This window comes from Onychostoma macrolepis, chromosome 05 (genome assembly GCF_012432095.1).
Source record: "Onychostoma macrolepis isolate SWU-2019 chromosome 05, ASM1243209v1, whole genome shotgun sequence".
Classification (NCBI taxonomy): Eukaryota; Metazoa; Chordata; class Actinopteri; order Cypriniformes; family Cyprinidae; genus Onychostoma; species Onychostoma macrolepis.
Genome location: NC_081159.1, coordinates 17,889,466 through 17,917,293, shown reverse-complemented (window position 1 = coordinate 17,917,293; position 27,828 = coordinate 17,889,466). Strand labels below are relative to the sequence as shown.

The 27,828-nt window shown below is 37.4% G+C and overlaps 1 protein-coding gene across 4 annotated transcripts in view; it reads right to left on the bottom strand.

The window, feature by feature from the left end:
- dab2ipb (DAB2 interacting protein b) overlaps positions 1–27,828 on the bottom strand; it is a 159,630-nt gene that overhangs the window by 92,758 nt on the left and 39,044 nt on the right. Inside the window, exon 1 of one of the 4 annotated variants that reach the window (XM_058777511.1) lies at positions 9,592–9,724. The exons of the other annotated variants lie outside the window; for them this stretch is intronic. The gene's annotated coding sequence lies outside the window, so the exon portion shown is untranslated. Of the gene's footprint in view, positions 1–9,591; positions 9,725–27,828 lie in introns of those variants that run through there. 4 annotated transcript variants of the gene reach the window in all.

Sequence of the window (27,828 nt, the reverse complement as noted above, 5' to 3'; positions counted from 1 at the left end):
GTTTCCCTTAACGCATAACTTACATTTCACAAGTATATTCTCCATCTGTAAATTTTAGAAAGCCATGGAAATATTTCCATTTTGCAGTCAGAAGTGCGTGAGCTTTTGTTTTGCGATTCCCCGCTAAACTTCACAGACCATTTAGAACGAGCACCACCACGCGCATGCGCGCCAAACAGACGGAGTGCAATAACTCTGACTAAAATATACATTTTGCTGAAATATTTGTAGTTGGAAAATAAATGTGACATATGTAGAATTTTAAACCGACAAGTAAGTGTATTTGTATGATAGCACTAACTGTAAAGTGTAATGGGGTAATCAAAATAGCCCTTTTACTCAATTAGTCTGTGCTTTTTTATTATTTTCAATTTTAGTTTAGTAAATTTAACTTCTGCTTTAAAAGCATTATTTTTGTTTTTATATTGCAATGTTACAATGTTAGAATGTAATGTGATTTGAACCCTTTTTGCACATAATATATGCCTTACATTCACTTTATTTGCTTAATCCAAATACAAAATACCGAGATATATACCGTATACCGCACAACAGCCAAAAAATACCGAGATATGAATTTTTGCTCATATCGCCCAGCCCTAGTAGGTGCAAGACCGTGAAGTGACTTAAAGGTAAGCAGAAGAATTTTATAAATTATACGAGAAGACACGGGTAGCCAGTGGAGGTTAAAAAGAATAGGAGTAATATGAGCCGACAGTTTGGTGTACGTTAACATTCTTGCAGCAGAGTTTTGAATGTATTGCAAATGGGAGATGGAGCGAGCTGGTAATCCAGAAAAAAAAAAAAAAAGAGCGTTACAGTAGTCAAGCCGAGATGTGATAAATGCATGTACTAGTCGAAGTTGAAGCTTTGGAGAGTTTTCTAACATAAGCGTCCAGATTTAGTGAAGAGTCAAAAATGATAACTAAGTTCTTGACTGTGGCAGTTGGAAAAATCGATGTAGCTTCAAGGTAAATTTTAGGGGGGTTAGTTATGTTTTTTGTTAAAGTTGGGGGACCGACAAGTAAAACTTCTGTTTTTGTCAAGTTCAAACTGAGAGAGTTGCAGTTAAGCCAGGTTTTTAACTCGTTGACATGTCAATAGAGTAGCAGTCTGGTGAATAGAGTCAGGTCGGCAAAAAGTATATATCTGAATATCGTCGGCATAGCAGTGATACTGAAAACCATGGTGGCGAATAATTTGTCCAAGGGGCATAATATAAATGATAAATAATAATGGCCCTAGAACTGAGCCCTGTGGCACACCCTGTTTAAGAGGGACAGTGGGAGATTTGTAATCATGCATGGTGATGTAGTATTGTCTGTCCGTCAAATAGGAGGAAAACCAGGCTAACGCAACTCCCAAGATTCCAATCTCTGAGAGGCGCATGAGTAGTAGATTATGAGACACAGTATCAAAAGCTGAGCTAAGGTCGAGTAATAAGAGTATGGAAAGGTTGCCCGAATCACCAGAAAGAAGGAGGTCATTTGTAACCCTTACTAAAGCAGTTTCAGTACTGTGTTGCGAACGAAAACCTGACTGAAATATATCAAAGTGTTTATTGTGAGCTAGAAATGACTGCAACTCAGTGGCCCCAACCTTTTCCATGATTTTAGAAACAAATGGTAGGTTGGATATTGGACGATAATTAGCGTAGTCAGCTGGGTCCAGGGTTGGCTTTTTAAGCATAGGAGTGATAGCAGCAGTTTTGAATGAAACTGGAACAGTAGCAGAAATAAGAGACATGTTTACAAGATGTGAAATAGAACCAGAAATAGCAGTTATACCAATAACAACTGTGCTCTTATTTATTCTCGTTGGACTGACCATTATTATTCTTTCTGGAATGATGCACTGCACATTTAAAACTTGCATACAATTGATTTCATATAAATTCATATCATTTATAAAATCTCACTTTTGTAGAAAGTCTACAGTGGTCAAGGAAGTACTACTGTATATGTGTGCAATATTCAAAGAGTTGTTATGAAAGGGAAAAAATCTATTAAATAACTAAGAGAGAACGAAGAAAAGAAGTTGCAAACACATTGCATCTTTAATTAAACACACTGAGCTGCAGTCTACCTTTATGAAATGTGCACATGCACTATTCAAAAACTTTCACTCTTGTCAGTAGCTTTGTAATTTTAATTACTTATCATCTACCCAGAGCAAAATCAGTCGTTCTTTTATCTTAGTTTTTCCATCTGTCTGTCTTTTCTTTATGCAGATGAGATAGAGAGCTTTGATAATCTGAGTCATGTATCAATATCTCTGACAGATTATGCAATGCTCTGCAATACGGCAACAATCCTGTACATGTGCTCACAGACACATGTGCTCACGTGCACCTCCACACGCTCATACAAACATGTCAGAGGCAAAAAGGCACACTGCATCACCCACACAGATCCTTGAGTATATTAAATTATTGTCATTACAGAAAAAGAGAAAAAAGTAACATGTTGCAAAGGTGTTGAGTTTTATATCCTTGGTAAAAGGCATAGAATATAATAAACTTTATTGTGGGCCTATACAAATATCAGTCGTGGCCTAATGGTTAGGGAGTCGGGTTTGTAACCTGAAGGTTGCTGGTTCGATTCCCGCACCTGCAGGAATTGAAGGTGGGGATTGTGAATGAACAGCACTTTCTCCACCTTCGATACCATGACTAAGGTGCCCTTGAGCAAGGCACCGAACCCCTAATTGCTCCCCGGGCGCTGGAGTAAGGCTGCCCACTGCTCCGGGTGTGTGTTCACTGTGTGTGTGTGTTCACTACTCACTGCTGTGTGTGTGCACTTGGATGGGTTAAATGCAGAGCACCATTTCGAGTATGGGTCACCATACTTGACAATACGTCACGACTTAACTTAACTTAATATCAGCAGGTTCAGTCTTTTGTTTGTGATTTCACGACATTTCTATGTCGTACCTGTTATAACTATTGTTTAAATATAGTTTCTAACTTTGGTGCTTTTAGCAGGAAACAATGCTGCCGCAAGTTTCAAAAGCCAGTAAAATAATTTAAACTTGAAAATTACATTCGATCTAAAAGGAACAGGTTGCACTACACTTGAAACAGTTGTGTTGAAACTGAAATGATGGAACTGTAAACTGTGCACAATAACAGACTGAATGAATAGAAGCACACTGAGTGACTCATGACCAGCACTGTCACATGATGGAGTCACTGATGCAGCGCAGGCAGAAAGAGAGATCTGGTCACATGGATGAAGGCAACAAGATCTCTGATGTCATTGTTAAAAGTATTCACAAACAAGCAATGAAAGAGACAGATACTGAGAAAGTAAGTTACTGGTACTTTCTGAAAAATAAGCACATATTATCTTTGCTTTTTGCCACAAATCTTAACTCTAAATTAGAGAAAGAGATCTCAACCATGTTTGTTTATCATAGACAGAATCTTGGATAAATATTCATATGTAGTCTCACTCCAGTGATAGATCACATGAAATTTCAAAGTCTTGCAAATTATTTAAAGTAAAAAGCAAAGTTCTGCCACATATAAATATTTCACCTTGATGTATTTTCAGGGGGAGGAAGTTAAGAAGACCTCAAAAAGCTTGGTAGAAGCCTGAAATGACACTCAAAAAAAGAGCCTGGATCAAGGCTTAACGCTAAATTTCTATTACAATACTGATCACCCGGATTAATCTGCACCATCACTAAACAAATTTATAATACCAACTTTACAATTACATAATTACATTTCTACTCCAATTTGTTTTTGTAATATAAACATTTAAACAGTAGCTGTCATAAAAACTTGACAAATTTAATTAAATATAAATTAAACATTGTAGAATAGTAAAAATGATAAAGAATATGTTATATCATGCATATATTTAACAAAATGCTCCTCCATTTTTCTAGCTAACTAACGAGTTTTTGGTCACCGAAAATAATTTTTTCCTATGGTAAATATACATTAGGTGACGTATTGTTTACTAGCTGCTACTGTATATTGACGTCTTTCTGTGGTTTAAACACAGATTGAGTGATTACATAAGACAAGATATGGATTTTGGTAAGTTGTACTCTTTTAACATACATTCAGATGTTCATTCATGTTTATTTTCATGCTGTAACTGGTTTTAAAGTGGAAGAGATGATCAGTTCACGCGCACTGCCATTTCTCTTGAACTGAGGTGCTACAGCGATTTGTCACTCCACATTAAACAGCACCAAAATGGTATTTATTGTTTTAATTTTGTAATAAAATGGGCAGAATTTAAAATCTGAGACATTGTTTCATATCAAAAGTAACAAAGCACAAAGCTTACTGCAATTTATTGGATGGGAGACACACTACAATGTTTCCTTCATTAACTGACAACAGGATAACGTTAGACTAATCGATTCTTGAGATTTGAAGTTTGCATGAAATCAGAATTTACAGTATGGATTTTGTTAGCGGACATTGTCTTAAAGCGAACAATTAATTTACCCAACCCTAATAAATAAATCCATTTATATATCGTGATTAATCGCATCCAAAATAAAAGTTGTGTATGTAATGTGTGTGTCTATAAATACACACACAAGCATGTATATATTAAAGAAAAATGTTATGTTTATATTTAATATATTTATATGTAAATATTTTCAAAATATATACTGAATGTGTGTGTCTTTATTTACACATAATAAATATACACAGAACACACACATATTATGTATACAAAACTTTCATTTTGGATGTGATTAATCATATACATATATATATATATATATATATATATATATATATATATATATATATATATATATGATTACTTTCATATAAAAATAAAATATAGATTGATAATTGATAAAAATATAGATGCTTTTATATGCTTAAATTAATATAAATTAAAAACTTACATTAAATGATAAATTACTATGCAACCCGTGATCATAATTCCATTAAAGGGGGTCACATCCTCCATACTGACTGCGTAGCAAGCACATTTCAGGTAGAATGAATCAACTTTTTTTAATGTAAATTTCAGTCAAACATGTCATCTACAGTGTACTTCGGACTAATCATACATGCTCTCTATGTTTTAGAATCTCACTAGAAAAGGTCAAGCACCCCATGAAATCCACTTCATGAGGCCACTTCACTGGCCGACTGGAACATACCCTTTGTTTTACTATAGTAACATGCTTTTTCCTCAGCCTATTGTTACTGTCACGGCTCATAGCATACGCATGCCTCTATGTGTATGACTGAATGCCTGTTTGGGTGTTTGTATGTCTACAATGAAGGAAGTCTGAGGGCACCAGTGGAAATGATGCACATTCTTTAGTTTTCCTGTTGTGACCTCGCACAATATTTTGTGTGTGTGTGTGTATGCAGTAAAATGTAAAGTATGTCAACACGCATGTGTCAGAGCTTGTCCCTGGTGCTTGTAGTAGTACCTATGTTTGCGACAATAATGTGTGTGTGTGTGTTTGGCAAGTAGACGTTGTATGTTTTCCTAAATAAACCTAAGCCACTGTACTTTTTTTTTTTTTTTTAAAAGGTACAAACACTCCTTGAGGAACAGCAGACTAAATTCACAGTCTGCACTCTGAGTCAGAAATATGTGTTGAAGGCTATATGTATTTGCGGAGGAGAATGAACCAAGCATGAATGTCTTTTCCTGTTTTGTTCAAGCCAGGACAAATACACTGGGCATTGTGTGTGTGTGTGTGTGGATGCCCAGGTCAAAGTGTCAAGCACACGTCACTCACAGCATGACACATCACAGCAGCGACCAGAGCTTCCTCTGCCTCCCTCACACGCTGCTACCATGACAATGACAAACAATCTGCACTTCAGCTGCTGGGGAAAGTTTGTAAAATGTCCCTTGGTTTTTGGTCCAAATTGGGGTTCATCAACCACAACAAAAAAACACAGTTTTGGATAGAAATTTGTTTAGAGCGCATCATAAAGCATGCGATTTGTCTGTCATCATCAGTGTCTGTGTGTGTGCACGTGAGACTAAAGCCTGGAATACACCAAGCAATTTTTGCCCCAATTGTCCCCCAATTTTACAGTCTGAACAAGTTGATGCTAGTTGAGGAAAGTCAGAGCCAGTCTGCAGATTACAGCTGACAAATTCCACAGAAAATCGCGTAGTGTATGATGGTCACAGATTTTTTAGCTTCAGACTTTGATTCTATCCAGTCAGAGGATATCAAACATGTTTGACATTTTCAGCCGATTTTAGAACAAGTATGTTTTCATTTGTCATGCGTCTCCTAGCAACAAGGCGCACGTTTCTGCGTGAGTTTGTTGTGATCGGAACAACTTTAAAGTCTGGTAGTGTATGATCTTCAGTCGCGTAGTGTATGATGCCCAGTTTTCCTTTGTCACTATTTACAAAGTCGGTAAGTGTATGATGCCTAGTGTTTTAAAAATCTGTTCAGATTTTAAAAGTCGTGTAGTGTATTCCAGGCTTAACTCTTAGCTCTGTGTTAGTGGCAGTTCATTAACAGATTCCGTTTGACCAATCATGAAAGTATCAGATCACCAACTGATTGTTTGTAACGAGGAGAGAACAATGTGCATCCTGTTTTACACACACACACCCTGCCTTTTCCAGCCACGTCTTAAATAAGTAGTTCAAGAAGTGATTTTGAAGAATGACAAATTCCACATTCTCTTCATCGACCAACGTTAACAATGTAAGTCTAAACACACTACAAAAATGTAAACACATATTACGGCTTGTAAACTACTAAATCTACGGCCCCATTTCCACCTAGGATTAACATGCACTTCACATCCGGATAGTATCTTGATATTTTTAAGCGGATTTATTTTACACCTTCCATTAGGTTGCATCAGTCAACCAGCAAATTTAATAAATAAATAAATAAACTGATCTTCTACTCAAAATGCTTTATTTCAGAGAAAAACCATGTATATTACATCTCCAAAACATTTCCACAGTAAAGGATGCTAACAAGGACTAGAAATGAATTAAGAGGAGAAAATAAAGTTTAAGCATCCTTGAAAAATACACTGGGAGGGGGATGTGGGGAGTGAAATGAGATATTCGAAATGTATTTCAGTAAAATCATTAATGGATACTGTTCATTAAATGGAGTGACCACATCACAAAACTGCATGCAGTGTCTGTTCTCACATTAGGAAAGCAGAATACAAAGCCAAGAACTGCAACAAAGAGTACAGATTAAAGATCTTGTAATAGCAATGCTTTATATTTTGAATGTAATGTACACTACCATTAAAAATGTTGGGGTCAGTAAGATCTTTTTTTGAAAATGTGTCTTGTGTTCACCAAGGCTACAATTATTTGATCAAAAATGCAGTAAACACTCAAATCAATGAGAAATCAATTTTCACACAGTAGGTATTACAGTATTCCTGTGATGGCAAAACTGAATTTTCAGCAGCCATTACTCCAGCCTTCAGAAATAACTCTAATATGCTGACTCAAGAAACATTTCATATTATCAATTTTGAAAACAGTTGGATTTCTTGACGAATAGAAAGTTCAAAAGAACAGCATTTATTTGAAATAGCATTCATTTGTAAAACCCATAAAAGTTGTTACTTTCACTTTTGATTAATTTAATGCAGTCTTGCTGAAGTATTCATTTCTTTTACTGACCCCAAACTTTTGAACGGTAGTGTCAGTCACTTTGGATAAAAGTAAAAATGTAATGCAGTCACCGGAAGCACATATTAATACCAGGTGTAAAGGGGGTCTAAGTGGAGCAGGATACGCGACCAATCAAAGGCTTCAGAGCCACAGTAAAGTTTCAGAAGAGGTGTGGGTCAAAGCGCCGGGTACCAGGTTGAGCTGTGACTGACAGAAGCGCTGCTGGAAACAGACGCGTGGAGAAGGGAATGAGAGTTTCGCCGGCAGGAGGAGAAAGAGTGTGTGACAGGAGAGAAATGAAGGCAGTTAACATTCCACAGGTAAAGTCCCCTACTGAATAAACCAAGAGAGTATGTATGGTCATAACTCTCACATGAGGAAAAAACTCACAAAGTGCTCGAGACGGGTGTTTTGCAAGTGAAATGAGACTGTCTTATCTAGTCTCTCTTTCTGAGAATCTAGTTATTAATTTCCATTCATACCTTCGCCTATTCAGACCGTGATTGATCATACATATTGTCACTGCTGTGACGGTATTGCATTATGCCACAGAGACTGTTGTTCTTTGTCCCTGGCTTCCTGTCTGTCTCTTTTGTTTTATTCTGGTACGACAGGCAAAGATTAGGGATCAGCTGTTAGACAACAGTAAGGGCACAGAACCTAGCTGAAGACATGTAGTCGTGCAAAGAAAAGGTGTATTGCAGTGTGATTCATTTTTGCAGCATGGCTGCTACCAATCACTCTAGCATTCCCAAAAAGCCCGGTTCCAGGGAATGGCCGGTGTGGGGCCTCTAGTGCAGTGACCCCTGGTAATCCCTGTGCTCTCCAGGCCCACTTCCTTCCCTTCAGCTGCAGCCTCACTCCCTGCCCTGTCTCAGGCTATTAATAGAGCGACAATGATCTGTGAAAGCAGTCCTGCATGGAGTGCCTTGCAATGGTCGACAAACTGGTTTGCATATTAGGTGCAGGAACATGTTGAAAGCATGTCACTCAAGTTTGACACAGACTTGCATGTGCACATCCTGGTATACAGGGCTATGGTAATATTGATTAATGGTCAACATTAAAATTCTGTACTATTTCGTTAAATAATAACAATAATAATAAAAATTTACACTAAAGTCTAAAAAAAAATCTACCTTTTTAAATTCTATAAGCGAATAAGCATCAAAACAATATAAAGTGCAGTATGAAAAATGTATATTAACTTTAAAATCTGCCAAAGATTACATTTAACAATGTTAGTAAAATTTTGTGTTTGTTGAGATTAATTTTAAGGGAGTGTTAAATGATAGATAATCTAAATGTAAAAATAGGAGAAATTAACATGAACTATATATCCAACATAGATCGATATGAATGAATATTTTAAAATTTGAATATCTAAGCCTAATATGTTGTGCATTCCAATTAGTGTGATTATTTAAAACAGAATGCATAAAACAAATATCAGGCGCTGATATAAAATAAAATAAAAAAACTTTATATCAGATTTCTATCATTAATTGTCTTTCAAATACACTTTTCAAACTCTATTTAAAAATGTACTTATAATCAAAAATAATCATATTTGCAATTAATTCCAAACTCAATTTTTAATAAAACTGATTTCTTTATAAATTATACTTAATGTATTTGAAATAGGATCTCCATTTCTGAACTGCTCTCTGCTGGTGCTAGTAGACACAGACCTTCTACAAGTTTAGAAAAAATCAGTTATAGTATATCAGATACAAAACTTTCAAAAGGAGAGTCTCTGCTGATATCAGATTTCCAATTATAATGAGAATGATAACTTTTACAGTAACAAAACAATAGAATGGTACCCTCAAAATAGTAAAGCACTTACTCTAGTTTGTGGTAAGTTCTGGTAAGTTTTCACCTGTCCACATATACATATACATATACTTGCACACACTCACACTGTCAGTGATCCACAAACAGCGGCGGGAGAATGAAAAGTAATCCTTACCTCAATCACTTCAACAGTGCAGAAACACCTCACACCATCACTTCATCAGACCATGGACAGCCAACAGTTACACGTCCCACTGTCCAGTAACAGTCCAGCTACATCCAAACTCTCTATTTCCCGTTTCTTCATTCACACACTCTCTTTCTAGCGGGAATAGCAGCTTTGTGTGTGAGTGAGAGTGAGTGTATGCTAGCACTAGACTCCAGCAGGGGCATTCACTGCAAACAGAGTTCAGATCCTCCCCTTTACACAAGATCTAAGCCATGCGAGCAGAGAGAGAGAGAGAGAGAGAGAGAGAGAGAGAGAGAGAGAGAGAGAGAGAGAACGTGTAGGTATGTTAAGAGAGAGCAAGAGGAAAAGGATTGTCTTTCCTTCATGGAGAACAATAATAGAAGCCCAACTAATATACACACAGAACATGCAGACGTATCCAGAAAAAAACTTTCGTCATTAGGTGTGACTATGTAAATTTATGTCTGTTTAAAAGGAAGAAAAGCACTCGTATTCCCCTTTCCCTTCTAGCACTATAGGCAACACACACACATATGCACACGCGGCTGTGTAAGGGAATGCCGTTGTTCATTGACGCCCTCAGGGCAGAGGGAGGGTGGGGTCAAGAGCAGGGAAAGCAAAATTCCAGACGGATACTGGACCAATCAGATGTCAGGCTGTGGTCGAGAAGGCAAAGACATCAGGATTGGGTTCTACTACCAGAGAAGCAGCAGCGCTACACAAAGAACAGAACAGAAGCCAACCTCTCATTAAAAAATCATTACACACTCATACAACTTATAAGAAACCAATGTGTGGAGGTCTCCGCACAGCAGTAAGTTGAAGCAGGAACGTCACTTGAGATTCATGGAAAGGGAAGCTAAGCTTCTTTTAGTGGGGTCTGCCCCAAAAAACTTTTTAAAGCCCCCCAAAGTTGTCTGATGATAAATCTATACACACAAAAACTCAAAGGTTTTCACTACAACCCACCAAAATGAAAGTTTGGTTTAAATGTAAGACATATACAGTATTACATTTGTGAAATAAACTGTATTTAAAGTAATAAGAACAATATCACAATTCACTGCAATATTATTTATGAAGTAATACCACACAATTTAATCAATGTTTTATTTATGCCGAAAATAAAAGGAATTGTTACATTTTTATTTGTTTATATTTAAAAAAGGTTCATTAAACAGTAAAAGTTAAGCATATTATTAATATTAATGATTTAAATAATAATAATGATTAATAACGATTTAAATTGATTAGACATGCTTTTTGATGATTAACATTTAATTAAATCATTAAACAAAGAAAAATAAAATAAAAAAATAAATCTGATTTCATAGGGTCTTTCTTACTTTTGTTTGTTGCTCAAAATGAAACCAATAATTCAGACACATGGAACATCTAAAACAGTATCTTACAAAATGACTAAATTCAAAATAAAATCAATGAATTACCTAAATAATATGCAATAGGAAAAAATAGCAACATCCTTGAGTCCAAGTACATATTGTTAAAAAATGAAAGGTCAGAAACTGAAAAATATAATCAATCACCCACGATGGTGGTGGTTACGACTATGATATTATGAAACATGCATAAATGCATGCATGTCTTATGCAATACTTCCCCTGTCTCTCATTGACAGGAAGGAACTTTATATAAACGCATTAATATTTACGAATAAAACTCATTCCACAATCACAGCAATTCATTTTTTAATTACTTCTCTAAATTAGTTTTGTATATTTTGATAAACATACACCTGTTTAATTTACCTCAGTTACTGCATTTCTCAAACCATTTTGATGGCTCTGTACATTGAAAATAAAGAGCTAGTCATACAAAGAGAAAGGAACAAGACATGAGATAAATGTCACATTCACTTTGACAGCTATGTTTCCAACAGCCTCAGAGGACAGTTATTATACATTTCTACAGAACCACCTCATACTCTCAGTCTCATTCAAGCAAGAAGCTCTGCACTCAGCACTAATAATCACCTCTTTTCACTCTAGCTTTAGTTTTTCATGTTTTGATATTACACACTGAGTAAACACTATATAAACCAGTAATGATGCCTCTAATGACATTGAGGTAATGGAACCGAAACTAATTAACATCTAATGATTGCCAACTGCAGCAGACAGAGTTAACACTAACTTGATAAGGTGGCAGACCTTTTAAAACAGACCTTTATAAGTATACAGTCACTGCACAATCACTTACTTTGATGGGGTAAAAGCTATTTCTAGATCGAAATGCCACATTTAGACCAAGTGCTAATTAAGCAGTTTACAGTTCAGAAACACAATTAAAATTGTCAAGATTGTTTATTGCAATCTGCTGAGAATTGTTCTTTCCTTTTAGTAATAAAAATATATTTTAATATAGCTAAAATCTCACACAATAGCCAGAATGCAGGTTTTGGAGAAAACTTCCACAGCATTGAGGAAGAATTTTAACAGCTGTCACCACAGAGACAAAGCCCTCCCTGTGAATGACCCACGGGAGGTCCAGGATGAGCCTGTGTGAGAAAGGCCAGTGGTCCCCATGAGTGCCTGTTCTGAAAGCTGAAAAATGACAGAGCACCCGAATTCCCGCCTTGAAATGAACAAGTGCAACATTCCAGAGTCTGAAAAGGCCGCCTCACTTTACCACCTGAGAGACAGAAAATCCCTCCAAGAGGAGGAGGTCTGGCTTAAAACACCCTCAAAATAGATCTAGCATTTTCCAGCAAGGCCTATGATACATGCCTAACACGGTCAAAACATGTAGTAGCAGAATGGCATTTCCACATTGGATCTATGAAACTCAGCTCAGCTCTGCATTTTCATCAACTAAACAAAAAAGGAAAACAGGCCAGATGAAAGATGGATTAGACTCTGTGCGCTTGCCGTTACCAAAAGTGATTAGCTTCTTATCTGGGAAGCGCTTAGCAGTCATACATGTTCTTTTCACCAGCATCCAAATCAACGCTTGCTCCTTTCAACAGTGCTTAGACTGCTCAACAAAAGTGTCTTCTCAGGCCTTTTGTTCTCAACATGTACAACGGATTGGAATTTGCAGAGTCCCTCGCAGCGATGCTATTTCTAAACGCATGCACACAAAGCTACAGAGCTCAACGTGTAAAGCCTTGTTTTAACGGGACTAGCTTTCTTGGAGGAGGTTAGATAAATTTGTGTTTCATTATATACTTTGTCTTTTAAATCACCTGAATTGAACCCTTTGTTTCTGCACACAACCTCAGAAAAATTGTTTTTACTGTTTTTCGCCAACTCTGGGTTCTTCAGAGAACTTTAATCCCATGTGGATGGGAAAGCCTGTGATCACAGTACCTTTTCTATTATCCTAATTTAACTCAACCTTTGATCATATACTGAAACTAAAGCAAGCATTCAACAGGTTGGTGCTCATTATTTTTAATGTTTTTGAAAGAAATCTCTCATGCTCACCAAGGCTGTATTGATTTGATAAAGAAAACAGTAACACTGTGAAATATTACTACAATTTATATATTATTTTTGTGGAAACCATGATACATTTTCAGGATTCTTTGGTGAATACAAACAAACAGCAAAGAACAGAAATGAACAGCATTTATTTAAAACAGAGATATTTTATGACATTATAAATGTCTTTACTGCCACATTTGATTCATTTAATGCATTCTTGCTTAAGTATTCATTCCTTCAATAATAATAATAATAAAACTTATTGGTACGAGGCGCCGTATAGGGGTTTAAATCAAATTTCACTCACGTAAACACATTTGCATACACATATATGAAAGTCACACATACATTTATACTATTAACTGCTCAAACAAATATATATGAAACGCACGCACACACAGAGAAATAAGAAAAAAATGGTGTTTTAATTTTCTCTGCCAAACAAAGCAAACATACACAGAACCGCTGAGAACTGACTGACTCCCAATTCATGGCACAGAGTGGTGTTTCCTTCCTGAATGATCATGACTCTTTGACCCAATCGGTTGAGTGAGTGATTTAATAACCTATTAGCTATAGAAAGCCACTTGATTCTTATTCCAGAATGAATCAGCGTTTTGAATGAATCGGTTGAATAGATGACTCTCGTTTATTACCACAATGAGTTTCCGCCACCTACTGGCAATAATAGGCTACATTCATACTCCAAGTATCATTTCATTTTGTCATTCATTTTATACCTCTGTTAGGGCTGCACGATATATTGCATGCGATTGTCATGCGCATCTAGTCAGTAAAGCCGGTTCCGTGATTAGCGCTAAATCTCCATCACCTGTTTTCAAATAGAGCAACATTTAGAGCAACACAGAACCGTAGTTCACTGACAAGCTACGCAATATCACATTCAATATCGCAGGCAATTAATCTACGATTCTGAGCGCGCATTGCGTAGCTTGTCAGTGAACTGTGTATTAAATGCCACTCCATTTGAAAACAGGTGATGGAGATTTAGCGCTAACTTGTTAATATTAAGCACATTACATTATGCAATAGTAGCTAATTGGTGTGTAAATGCCTTCTGGGCAACATTAACCTGTAAATACATCGAAAATCAACTTCAGATGCAGCTTCTTTGCCACCTGTGTAAAGATGGCTTTGGTTGACACTAATTTATTTGGTAACAACCTATAGTGTCACATTATTCTAAGTAACTATATTTAAGAATGCAACATTAAAGATCACATACGTCTTTAATATGATTAGAAAAAAAATCCTATATAAAAAGGTAAAAAGAGATCCACTTTGCCAAAGATATAGGCCAGGTGGTAGCTGTGGAAACAAATATTTCTCGTGCAGGTAGCGAATATATGCCTACAGTGGGCTCAGCCCTGTCTAGGCTCTCCCATGTAGCCATTCGTTAGTCTGGTTGTCTGATGAGAAATGTATGAAATATAGTTGCAATAAACACGTTAAGAATCCACACAACTGTAGCAGAGGAGGACTGTTATTATGCTGTGCGGAACTGGGGAACAACCGATGACGGCACAGTTTAATGTTTGAATGACCAATCAGCAGAAAGGGGCGTTTCATTCCCGCCCATATGCAGAGATAAAATACTCAACATATTGGAAAAAAAAAAAAACAAAACAATGGACGCAATATACCCTGATTCTGTCCAAGACCAGTCTGTTTAAAAATCGCTACTACCAATTATGGAGAATAAAGCTGCAAATCCATTTACACTGAAATGACTTCCTTTTACACTGAGAATCATGTCTCATACAGGTGCTGGTCATATAATTAGAATATCATCAAAAAGTTGATTTATTTCACTAATTCCATTCAAAAAGTGAAACTTGTATATTATATTCATTCATTACACACAGACTGATATATTTCAAATGTTTATTTCTTTTAATTTTGATGATTAGAGCTTACAGCTCATGAAAGTCAAAAATCAGTATCTCAAAATATTAGAATATTACTTAAGACCAATACGAAGAAAGGATTTTTATAAATCTTGGCCAACTGAAAAGTATGAAAATGAAAAGTATGAGCATGTACAGCACTCAATACTTAGTTGGGGCTCCTTTTGCCTGAATTACTGCAGCAATGCGGCGTGGCATGGAGTCGATCAGTCTGTGGCACTGCTCAGGTGTTATGAGAGCCCAGGTTGCTCTGATAGTGGCCTTCAGCTCATCTGCATTGTTGGGTCTGGTGTCTCTCATCTTCCTTCTGACAATACCCCATAGATTCTCTATGGGGTTCAGGTCAGGCGAGTTTGCTGGCCAATCAAGCACAGTAACACTATGGTCATTGAACCAGCTTTTGGTACCTTTGGCAGTGTGGGCAGGTGCCAAGTCCTGCTGGAAAATGAAATCAGCATCTCCATAAATCTTGTCAACAGAAGGAAGCATGAAGTGCTCTAAAATTTCCTGGTAGATGGCTGCGTTGACTGTGGACATCAGAAAACACAGTGGACCAACACCAGCAGATGACATGGCAGCCCAAATCATCACTGACTGTGGAAACTTCACACTGGACTTCAAGCAACATGGATTCTGTGCCTCTCCACTCTTCCTTCAGACTCTGGGACCTTGATTTCCAAATGAAATGTAAAATTTACTTTCATCTGAAAAGAGGACTTTGGACCACTGAGCAACAGTCCAGTTCTTTTTCTCCACAGCCCAGTTAAGATGCTTCTGACGTTGTCTCTGGTTCAGAAGTGGCTTGGTAGCCCTTTTCCTGAAGGCGTCTGAGCGTGGTGACTCTTGATGCACTGACTCCAGCTTCAGTTCTCTCCTTGTGAAGCTCTCACAAGTGTTTGAATCGGCTTTGCTTGACTGTATTCTCAAGCTTGCGGTCATCCCTGTTGCTTGTGCACCTTTTCCTACCCAAATTCTTCCTTCCAGTCAACTTTGCATTTAATATGCTTTGATACAGCACTCTGTAAACAGCCACACCTTTCAGTAATGACCTTCTTTGACTTACCCTCTTTGTGGAGGGTGTCAATGTTCGTCTTCTGGATCATTGCCAAGTCAGCAGTCTTCCCCATTATTGTGGTTTCAAAGAACAAGAGATACCCAGAATTTATACTGTAGGGATGGTCATTTATTCAAACTCAAATGTAAATATTCTAATATTTTGAGATACTGATTTTTGACTTTCATGAGCTGTAAGCTCTAATCATCAAAATTAAAAGAAATAAACATTTGAAATATATCAGTCTGTGTGTAATGAATGAATATAATATATAAGTTTCACTTTTGAATGGAATTAGTGAAATAAATAAACTTTTTGATGATATTCTAATTATATGACCAGCACCTGTATACCAAGTGTTTGTGCGCGTCTCATATGCGTATGTGCACGGAGAGTTTGTGTGCGGTGAGTTTGTGTGTTCGTGCACGCGTCTCAGTGTATGTTCGGGAAGAGTTTGTGTGTTTGTGCGCGTCTCAGTGTATGTTTGCTGAGAGTTTGTGGGTTTGTGCACGGTGAGTTTGTGCGTGTTTGTGTGCGTCTCAGTGTAGGTTCGGAGAGTTTGTATGTTTGTGCGTGTCTCAGTGTATGTTTGCTGAGAGTTTGTGGGTTTGTGCGCGGTGAGTTTGTGTGTGTTTGTGCGCATCTCAGTGTAGGTTCGGGGAGAGTTTGTGCACGGTGAGTTTGTGTGTGTTTGCGCATCTCAGTGTATGTTCAGGGAGAGTTTGTATGCGTCTCAGTGTATGTTCGCTGAGAGTTTGTGTGTTTGTGTGGTGAGTTTGTGCATGTTTGTTGCGCGTCTCAGTGTAGGTTCGGGGAGAGTTTGTATGTTTGTGCGTGGTGAGTTTGTTCATGTTTGTTGCGCGTCTCAGTGTAGGTTCGGGGAGAGTTTGTATGTTTGTGCGCGGTGATTTTGTGTGTGTTCGTGCACGCGTCTCAGTGTAGGTTTTTGCGCGGTGAGTTTGTGCGCATCTCAGTGTAGGTTCGGGGAGAGTTTGTGTGTTTGTGCGCGTCTCAGTGTAGGTTCGGGGAGAGATTGTGTGTTTGTGCGTGGTGAGTTTATGTGTGTTTGTGCGCGTCTCAGTGTATGTGTGCGGAGAGTGTGTGTGCGCGTGCATTTCACATATATTTCTTTGAGAACTTATAGTATACATGTATGTGTGACTGTTTCATATGTGTATTCAAGTGTTTCAGGTATGTTTACGTGAGTGACGTTTGATTTAAACCCTATACGGCGCCTCATATATTGGCCCTAAACTCTCACCCTCATATTGTTCCAAACCTTTATGGCTTCCTTTCTTGTATGGAACACAAAACAAGACATTTTTAAAATTTTGTCCACATAGTCGAAGTCAATGGAGTCCAAAACAACATTTTTTGGGTGAACTTTCCTTGTAAGAATACGTGAAACAGCAAGAGTGCAACACAAACAAACTCATCCAGAGAGACAGATGGTTATACTGTAAATGCTGCAGTTTGTCATTTGAATGAGTTTCAGGCCATAAAGTTTTGGATTTACTTTAGTTACCACTTTAACAGAGATTTAAGTGAAAGAAAACAATATGAATTCTTTTTGCTTCCCAATATTTTCTTCTCAATGTTACTTTATGCAAGGCAGGAAACATCTGACAGCCACATCTCCTATGAACTCTCAGTCCCTCTTCTCCTTCACACACAGAAACACACACTCACGCAGCAGGGCTTCCATCACCAACAAACAAACTGAAATGCTACATAAGTGCTCAGATCAGAGAGCGTCTTCAGAAAACAGACTAGCTCTACAAGCTCTATGCCGAAACCCTCGAGACATTTAAAAGCCTGTGACAGACACAATCCTCCATTGTTCTGTAACTAAATTTCTCTGCGACAAACTTGTCGGTTCAAATTCACTTCAATGATATATCACTGCTTCCACCACTCATTCTTACGTTATTTCAAACTATGAAACTGGGACTCATGCCAACTTTTACAATCTATATTCAACAGAATATAAATGAAGGTCATATCTTCAATAATTTTAAAACTCACAATTCATATAATAACATCAACAGCTACAATACAGTATAAAAATACTGACTATATGAGTATACCATATGACATATGAAAGATTTATTACAAAATGTTTTTGTAAAGGATGCTGTGGGAAAAAAATGTGGAGAGACCAATATTATTATGGCATACTTTAATTTATGCAAGTGGGGGTCTGAGAAGAGTCTATGGATATCAAAACGGTTCAAAGTTCAAACAACATAAATTAAAAAAAACTTGCTAAATTACAATTGGAAAAAAAAAAAAACACTTCCAACTATCCATTAATAATCCAAAATTTTCATCCTAAACTGAGATATTTAATACGACTTCTCAATGATTTGAAAAGTGCACCTCTTACTGAATAAATCCTACAATCACCTATTAAAAATGCATTTTGATTATTTCGGAGCTCCGGCATCAATATTCTACGCAATCTGATCCCGTATTTGAGTTTGTTATTCTCCAGAAATGAAAACTGCTTTGCATAAATGGAAGGTTGCCCAGAAGGAGATTAGATTTGTTTCTGAAGAGGAATGAGATAGCACTGCCACATTCAAGCAGAGAAGTGTTGATTAAACCTCTCTTTTTCTCACCCTTTCAGTCACTCTCTCACTCACTCTATCAGCTTATTATTAAGCAACATCGCAAAAGTTTTTTGTTTCACACAGTTTTTTGAGGTCGATCTTCAAACGCTCGGAATACAAATGCGAGCAGCGCAGCATATGCAAATATGCACACACGCAACACACATAAAGACATATGGACACATAAAAATAACTGAAAGTTTCAAATACCAGCATACTTGGCACACATACAAAGACACTGCTGCTGGACAAGCAGATGGTGGCAAAGGATCCCCAAGAGTCTTAATAAGATGCTAGCAAAAGCTGAAGGATAGAACATCAAACTTGATCTGTTCCCTTACTGTTCTCATGGGCCTCTGTAACGAAGCCCCCTTTGAGCAGCTCTGGAGATGAAGCATGAAACTTTCTTGCGTACAAACACCCAAAAGACTAAAGATAATATAAAGACATTCTTCCCACAAGATATTCAGTTAGATGGGAACGCGCATACACATACTCTTTTGTCTTTGGTCTAATAATTAAGAGTCCCCTCCAGTCAAAACAGACATGTGTGCAGTTCCCATAGGCCAGAAGTGACTCAGAGAGAATGACAGAGATTCTCTTGTTTATCACTTCGGGAAAACTGTAGTAATCCTCCCGCCCTCCCTTCATCCCTCTCCTGCTCCACTTGCTCTCTCTTCTTCTCTACTCTGCTCAAAGAAAAGGAAGAGTGAAGTAGGACGACAAACATCCAGACCTATTTCCATCTCAATGAGGGCCAGGGATTCTGTGTTCTACCTCATAAGAAATGACTTTCTCTCTCTACTCTCACCCCAAAACGATTTAAAGACCCCATGAGGTTGGAGTTTTGCTGCTTTTAGCACAGAAGTGTAGCAGAGAAAATATTTCCATTTATAAAATGTGTCTTAGTCTTCCAGGAAAACAGACGTGAAATATTGTGGACTCATCCTGCACTACACAGGTGTTCATCCAATCAAATGCCTTCTACAGAATGTCCCTCCCACTAATAACACCTACAGTTGACTAGAAAGTAGAAAATTTTGAATCATGGCATAGCCATGAACCAAATGTCATGAGCTTAAACCTTCTGTTTTCAATAGGAAATGCATCAGCAAAGAAAAGTAAACTGCCATCATTTAGTGATTTCTTGGTGTCTAGAACTGATCCATACATTCTCGGCATTGAGCCCAAATACTCCCTGAGCTGATTTTGCATAGAGTAGCTAATTAGATCTAATTGTTTAATTACAGTCCTACACAAGGAATTTCAGTATGGCACTTGCTCTGCAACTTCCTGACAGTCACTGTAGGGCCAAGACTTCTTTATTTCAGAAGTTTTGCCTGCTGAACACAACAAAATATGAACCAAGAACCTGGCTTTGATAAGGACTATTACATAGTAAAATTCTCACGCAAATACATGCAACACAAACAATAATGCTAAGTCAATACTGTATCTGTAGGAGACACAACCAGGTACTGTAAATCAAGATGAACTACTGAGATTTGGGGAGTCAGGAGATTGCTAATTGCAAAATCTTCCTTTTTCAATTAGCTAGGCCGTTACATCAGATTGTATAAGGCCTGCTATTTCTTAGCCCAAGCAAGGTTTTAATATATTACATGCATTTAAACATTAAACCTTTTTTTTTTTTTTTACAAAGTAAAGATAAATACATTTATAATGAAATCAAAAGATTTGTATGGCAAATTAATGCTTTTCTTTTAAACTTAATCAAAAAATCCTGAAAAAAAGGCATCATGTTTTCCACAAAAAAAATATTTAGGCAGCTAACCACTTCATGAGCATATGATATGCAAACCTATCGCTTGGTTGGATAAAACAAACCAGTGTCACACTAGTAAAGTTTTGACAGATGATGACTGCAATCAAAATAAAAGTGATTACAGTGACATAAAGGAGTCATACACTAGGCACGCACAAGTCCGTTATTACTGATGCGTAAACAAACCGTATAAACCAGGGGTCGGCAACCTTTTCGGCACGACGTGCCATTTTTAATTTTTCTGGTTAACCACTGTGCCAATGCCACCCTCTCTTTTTAAATGCATTCTGTATTTATACAGTGCATAAACATTTTTAAATGATACGATAAAACAAACAAACAAACCCTATATTTGATTTTCATGCATATAGTACGATTTTTTTCATAAATTGTTTTTTAAACTTTTCAAAAGTTTCTTGAATAACAGATATACAGTGTGACCGTAGTTTTTTAAGTAACTAAACTCAGCTTCATTGTTTGTACAGAGACACAGATGCAGACAATTCACACCTCTCTCTCTCTCTCTCTCTCTCTCTCAAAATGGCCATATTTGAGAAAAAAAAATTTGAGTAGTTTGCGTCGCTGGATATAGCTGTCGGTCATTTAACATTTCATAAAACAGTTGACAAATATTAAATGATTTGCAGCTTCATCTTACCTTTCAACGTTAAACTAATGCTTTTCGCTCAGCGTCTGTGAACAGTAAACCCTGCCTACTTTGATTTGATTGGCTATCTCAGTCATTTTGATATGTTCAGCAGTCGCGCGCGCATCCGTAGACTAGCGCAAGCTAATTCTCACACTTTAATAGTATTTATAGCTCCCAACAGGCTGTGTAACTATGAGAAGCTATTAAATCAAAATGTACATCAATATGCAGTTTTCCCAATTGCTCGCGTGCCAGCGATTGTCCCTCTGCGTGCCACTGTCGACACGTGTGCCGTAGGTTGCCAACCGCTGGTATAAACAAACGTCATAATTTTTCAATACAATCGTGTAGTCATCAAAATGCATGTCCTGCAAATGTTTTTTATGATGGCTGCTGGCCTAATAAGCGAGTATGCAAGGATTTAGTGATTCTGAATGGATCCGTATAGTAGCGTATGCAATTCAAGGCAAGGTTGGTTTAGTGAAGTGAAGTGAAATACGGCCAAGTATGGTGACCCATACTCGGAATTCGTGCTCTGCATTTAACCCATCCAAAGTGAACATGCACCCGGAGCAGTGGGCAGCCATTTATGCTGCGGTGCCCGGGGCGCAGTTGGGGGTTCGGTGCCTTGCTCAAGGGCACCTCAGTCATGGTATGGAGGGTGGAGAGAGCGCTGGTTATTCACTCCCCCCACCTACAATTCCTGCTGACATACACTTGTAATTAGGGATGCACAATATTATCGGACCGATATCGGAATCGGTCGATAATGGCATTGAATGTACATATCGGCATCAGCCCGATATGAAAATGTATGCCGAAATGTCTTGCCGATAAAAGGAATAGGTTAACTCACATGTGCTCAGGATATGCTAGTGATTAGATCACATCAGCAGTGTGACTCATTTTTGAAAAAGTTTTTGAAAAACGTTTTGCCTGAATGGTGATTGGATTCACTGTTTTGGATCGCTGCATTTAAACTGAGAATGCACGTACAGAATGACACATTTGGTGTGTGATAGAGTAAAACAGTAATTTAGGGTTACTGCTGCATTTTTCATGGTGTTGTTTCCAAACAAAAGGAAATATATTGGCAATCGGCCAAAAAGAGTTGAAAAATATTGGCATATCGGATATCGGCAAAAATCCAATATCGTGCATCCCAACTCGAAATAATAATGGAAAGAAGATGAGATTCCATGGAGTAGCAGGGGAGAGAAGTATCCAAATGATGTCTATCCTTTTCACTGCCCTGGTTGCTTGCTCTCTCTTATCTTTAATTACTCCTCTCATCTGAATGCTCGCTTCATTGGAGATAGTCCTCCACTTCATCACTACAGCAGATGACACAAGATACACCAAATGCCAAGAAAGGGTCCAGTCCTGTTTTCATAAAATGTTTTCTTTCTTCAACTCCTGTAATTGGTTTAGATACACAGATATGAACATTCAGAGGTGTTTTTGCTCCACTGACATAAATGGATTTATCTTTAAGGATAAGTGCATCTCTCATCCCATTATGATGTAAAATGATTCATTGGATCCTGAAGCTTTTAATTCCTTCATTCGGCTGTTAAATTGCATATTCAAAAGAAACACTAACTGATTATGGGTACATCAAGAGTCCCGTCTATGAATTGTTCTTGGTATAAGGGTTTAACTACCTTGAATCGCATGGTGATACATTTTTACATATATGGGAGGGCACCTACTCTGCCGGGGCAGGACGGTTGTACTGTGTTATTTAGGGCTATTCTGGGATATTTTGAGGTTTGGCCTGCGTTTAAGACAGATGTTGGACTCAACTACTATGTCATGGATTTGGGTTCCCTTGGCAAGACTTACATTTTCTTTCTTGCTAGCTTTCTTTGCAAGCTCTCCATCTCTCTCTGTCCAGCATATCGACCCAGTTGGACCCTGAATGCCCTGTTTCCCTGAAATACTTTAGCAGTTGGCTCATTCAGCTAACCGCATTCTTCCAGAGCTTCTTCCCTAGACCTGCACCGTAATCTCTGTGCATACAGACAATGGAAAAAATAGTCAAATAATAATTTAATCATTAGGTTTTTAAGAGCACTCTGACAGGGGAGATTGAAATATGCAAGCGGAAAAGAAAAGGGAAAAAGTGAAGGAGAGGCGAAAGAAAGAAAGAAAGATTTGTGTATATAAGTCAACCTCCTGTCCCGTACTGCTCACTCACACTTTCTCTCTGTCTCTCTCCCACACACACAGATACATCTACTCTCTCCCCCTCTCAAACTAAAGCCACAAGAGACACACAATTTAGAGAAACACAATTCCTTTAAAATGTGAAACTCCCTCTAACATAATCAAGTCTGCACAGCACACTCCAGTCACCCACAACCCACAAGTCACACACACTCCTTCAAGAAATACAATAGTCAAATCAGAAAATATAAGTGCCTATATAGTAGAGATGGACAGAGATAAAAAGACAAAAAGTAAAATAGTAAAATAACAGTATTACACTACCTGTTTGAACTACACCTTTTGTAGTAAATCTTTGGATTCACTAGACAGAAATCCATGTGGTTCTTAAGTGTAATCATAGGGAGACTTTTGTTAAGTCTTCACATTGCAGCTTATTTTGGTCAGAAAGCACCCACTTAGACAGGAATAGACTAGCTGATAGACATGTAAAGTCATCAACCAGTATATATATATATATATAAAAACAAACCCATTTAACACTGGGTTTACCTAAAATGTATTATACAACAATAATAGACAGAAAAAAAGAACAGGCAGCCAGACAGACACAGATAAATAAAAAAGATAGAGACAAAGACAGAGAGAGAATGGCAGCACAAAAAAGCTAAAAATAACTAGAATTTCTGACCAAAAGCATTATTTCACATAAACTCAGAAACACAGCAAAACATACAGTTCTGCTAAAGGATATCTCATTTACATGCTACGAAATGCTTTAAACACAACTCTGCAAAACTCTTTGCCACAGTTTCAAAGATTGTGAAGCCACTAATATTGTGAACTTTGGCACATTCAGTGATTATTTGCAAGTGTTTTCTAGTTTCTGTACAATATGCATCAGGCGTTAAGAGAATGGACTGCGGGTGGTCCGTAGGCATGCCGTCTGAGGCTGAGACTATAGTTTTCAACAAACTCATGCGTGTACTCTTAAAGCATTTTAAACACTATGCCAGCAATCCATCTCCAGTTCACCAATATTGAGGCAAGGGCCGAGAGCATCCTTCCTCCACAAGCACTTACCGGACTGACCCTCCGACTCAGGGCTCGTCTCAGACTCCATAGCTTCACAGAGTGCTGAACTGCTGTCCAACAACTGAAAAACAGTGCTGAAAGGAGACAGATGGGAGGAGAAAGGAAAAGAGGCGAGAGAGAGAGAGAGAGAGGTTCTCCTTTCACCCTATGCGTAGAGAACTGCTCTGTGCTCCAACTGTTCTGTGTTTGTCTACTGCTCCAGAGAGAGACAGACAGAGAAAAACAGAGCCAGAATGGACGCATGTGGCGCGCATGCAGATTGACTATTCCTGTAAATTGCGGTCTCTCTTTAGCTCCTACTTCTCACATGCTTCTTAAAGACACAGTATCAGCGACAAGACTTTTGCAGATTTTACTCACTCTGTCTTCAGTCTCTTTGCAGAAGGACAAATAAAACGGCCAATATTTATGGAAATATTATGCCACTAATGAAGTTGAGTCAAGTAACAAACACTATATTGTTAAAGGTAACCACAATCATGCATATGCTCACATTCACATTTCACTCTGAAATTCTCCATGACATATACTATAAAGTACCAAACTGCACACTAGTACATTAGTGTGTATGAGTGATAATGAACTACCAGCATACCATCAGTCTTGCTATGGATCCTTGATAAACATGATTGAGTAATAGGACAACGGCTTACGATCTATGTCTCACTTTGATGTTTGTCTGTGAGCTACATGCACTAAGGGTGATTTGAAGGCATTTTGACATGTCAGTACCCAGCATTCAGCACTACAGTGATGTGCAGAAGCTGGGTTAGCCAACAGAGAACAGAATACACAGAAGTCAACAATACTATTATTAAGTATTTGAGAAATATGTTAAAATGGATCTCTGATGAGTACATTATTGATTTGATTATTTAAGCTTTTAATTTGCAGTACTGAGGCACAATACATGTTTTCTGCTGTTCAACCCCCCCCCCATTACAAAGTTTTGATGTTTATGGATCAAGGTAGTGGGGTTGTTCCTGCTCTTATCCTCTGGTTCGAAACATCAAACAGAAGGTGCTCCGGTTCTCAAAGGAAGATAGAGATTTACTTCAGTTACTATTTTATCTTCTATCAGTTATTCAGTATGGGGTGTGGGCAAACAAGAAACACTTTCAAAGCAATTCTGAAAATACGGTTATAAACCTGTCCAATGACCATTGAATATGCTATTTGTTATGAATTTGAGTATACTGTAGTATACTGGATATAAAATTATAAACCTGAATATATATTAACATATCCTGAATATACAATGTAACTCAATATGCAAACATAACTATACTGAGTTTATAATTAACTACCGGTATATATCTATAGTTAATAATTAACTATATTTTCCGATTTAGACTTACAACAATATTTAAAACTATACATTATATTGAGATTTTATATATATCCTGTATGGTCCCAATAACGTATAATTAAATGTGGATAAAATAAATAAAGAACAAAAAAAGGACAATATTTAGATGCAGGTCTTTGAGTTTGAGGAAGCAAAAATGTTGACGAAGTTAAAAAGACTCATTAAATCTAAATGTCTCTGTCAAGCAGAACAAAAATACGGCAGAGTAATTAAAAGCAGAACAGAATCAGAATATTGAAGACTTTGAGGATGTGCAGTGGAATTTTCATTTGCCTTATTGTTAGCTGTATTTTAGGCTCAGCACAATTTTGGCTTCGGTACCGTACCAGAATCTACTACCTCAGCGTTGTACTAAATCAATACCATAGGTGACAATTAAGCAGCCTCAAAAGATATCCGAATTAAAAACAGAGCACTGCATGCATGAAACTGTGCAGTAACAAATGTGTTGCTCGTTTAAAATAAATACTTCTTCTCAGTACTCTCCTGTACTCAGTAAAACAGAAGCGATACTAAACAAACTCCAGCATTTTCAGTTAATGTTAACATTAACATTATATCAAGATTATATCATCAGCACAATTATCATGTAGAGTGAGATTTATCTGTTTGACCCAGCTTGTTCCTCTGTTGTCACATTTGCCGGTTTCACTTCAGTTTGGGTAACACTGCCGCATAGCAGTGAACTTTAGAATAGCAGCGTATCAGGTACCCAAAAATGAGCAAAACCATGATATTGTATCAACCCTACTGCATGTGTTTGTGAGCCTTTAAAAGACTGGTTTTCAAGGTTTAAAACTTACATTTATTTATCATGTGATGAAATCAGAGAGTGAATCAAATGAGTAGTATTGCCTCATAACAGGCACTAGCTAAATTCAGTTGTGTTGTTGTCTTAATAATGCATTTAAAAACAATTTGTATGTCCAGCACAGTTATACACCTATACACATCAATCTGGAAACTTACATAAGCATACACACACATTTGGTTCACTATATTTAAAGAGACCTATTATGCCCCTTTTTACTATATGTAATATAATTCTCAGATGTCCCCAGAATGTGTCTGTGAAGTTTCAGCCCCAAATACCCCACAGATCATTTATTATATTATTTTGAAAATGATGATGTCTTTTTAAATGCAAATAAACTGCAGCTCCCTGTCCCCTTTTCCAGAATAGGGTTTCGACTTTACAGCTCGTACCTCAGATACTCCCCTAAAAACATCTGTTTGGTTTTGATTATCATGTCTATCGCACTGAAATCATGAGTTTTAAACCATATTAAAACTTATTAAATTACTGGGTTGTTCTTTTTCACGTTTTCTGGGTTAGTAGATGCACCGGGGACCTGATTATAGCACTTAAACATGGAAAAAGTCAGATTTTCATGATATGTCACCTTTAATAAGGACACCTAATAAACTTCCACCTGGCCTGACCCCCTACCTCTAAATGTAACCCTCACAAAACACTAGATCTAAATAGAAACATGATTTAGTCAATTTGCATGCATAGTGAGGTCTGACTTCAATGTAATATAGGTTTCACTATATTAGAAATGTGAGGACATTTTGGACCTCACGTTTAGTCAAACCTGTTCACATACACTGTATAACCTACATTCTGCATTAAGGCAGAGTTAAGAGCATTTCTAAACAGTCAGTCTATCTAACTCACACTATCACCAAAAATATGTTGGTAGAACCACAGACTTTCAGGTACCCAAGACCATGTCAGAAATGTTTAAATAGTATTTAACCCAGAATATTACATTAAATCACCAATGATCCTAGATCAGGCTTGTCATTATTCACTACTGAAAACAAACCTGATCACTACTGGAAACAGGAAACAGATGCTTTTAATTCCAGTTCTTGAAATTTTTTCTGGGACATTCCATATTAAACCAACCAAATTTCAGAAACTTCCTCAATATGGATCCAGGAGTAATTTGTTAAACTGTACACATTCTCAGTGGTCAAAAACCAAATGTGGGTCACTTTGCGTACAGATGATACTTTTATTTCTTTTAAAGAGGAATGTAAATAACAAATAATGTAGAAACTAGAAACAAGCTGCAATTCTAGTTTCAATATCATTTATTCTTCAG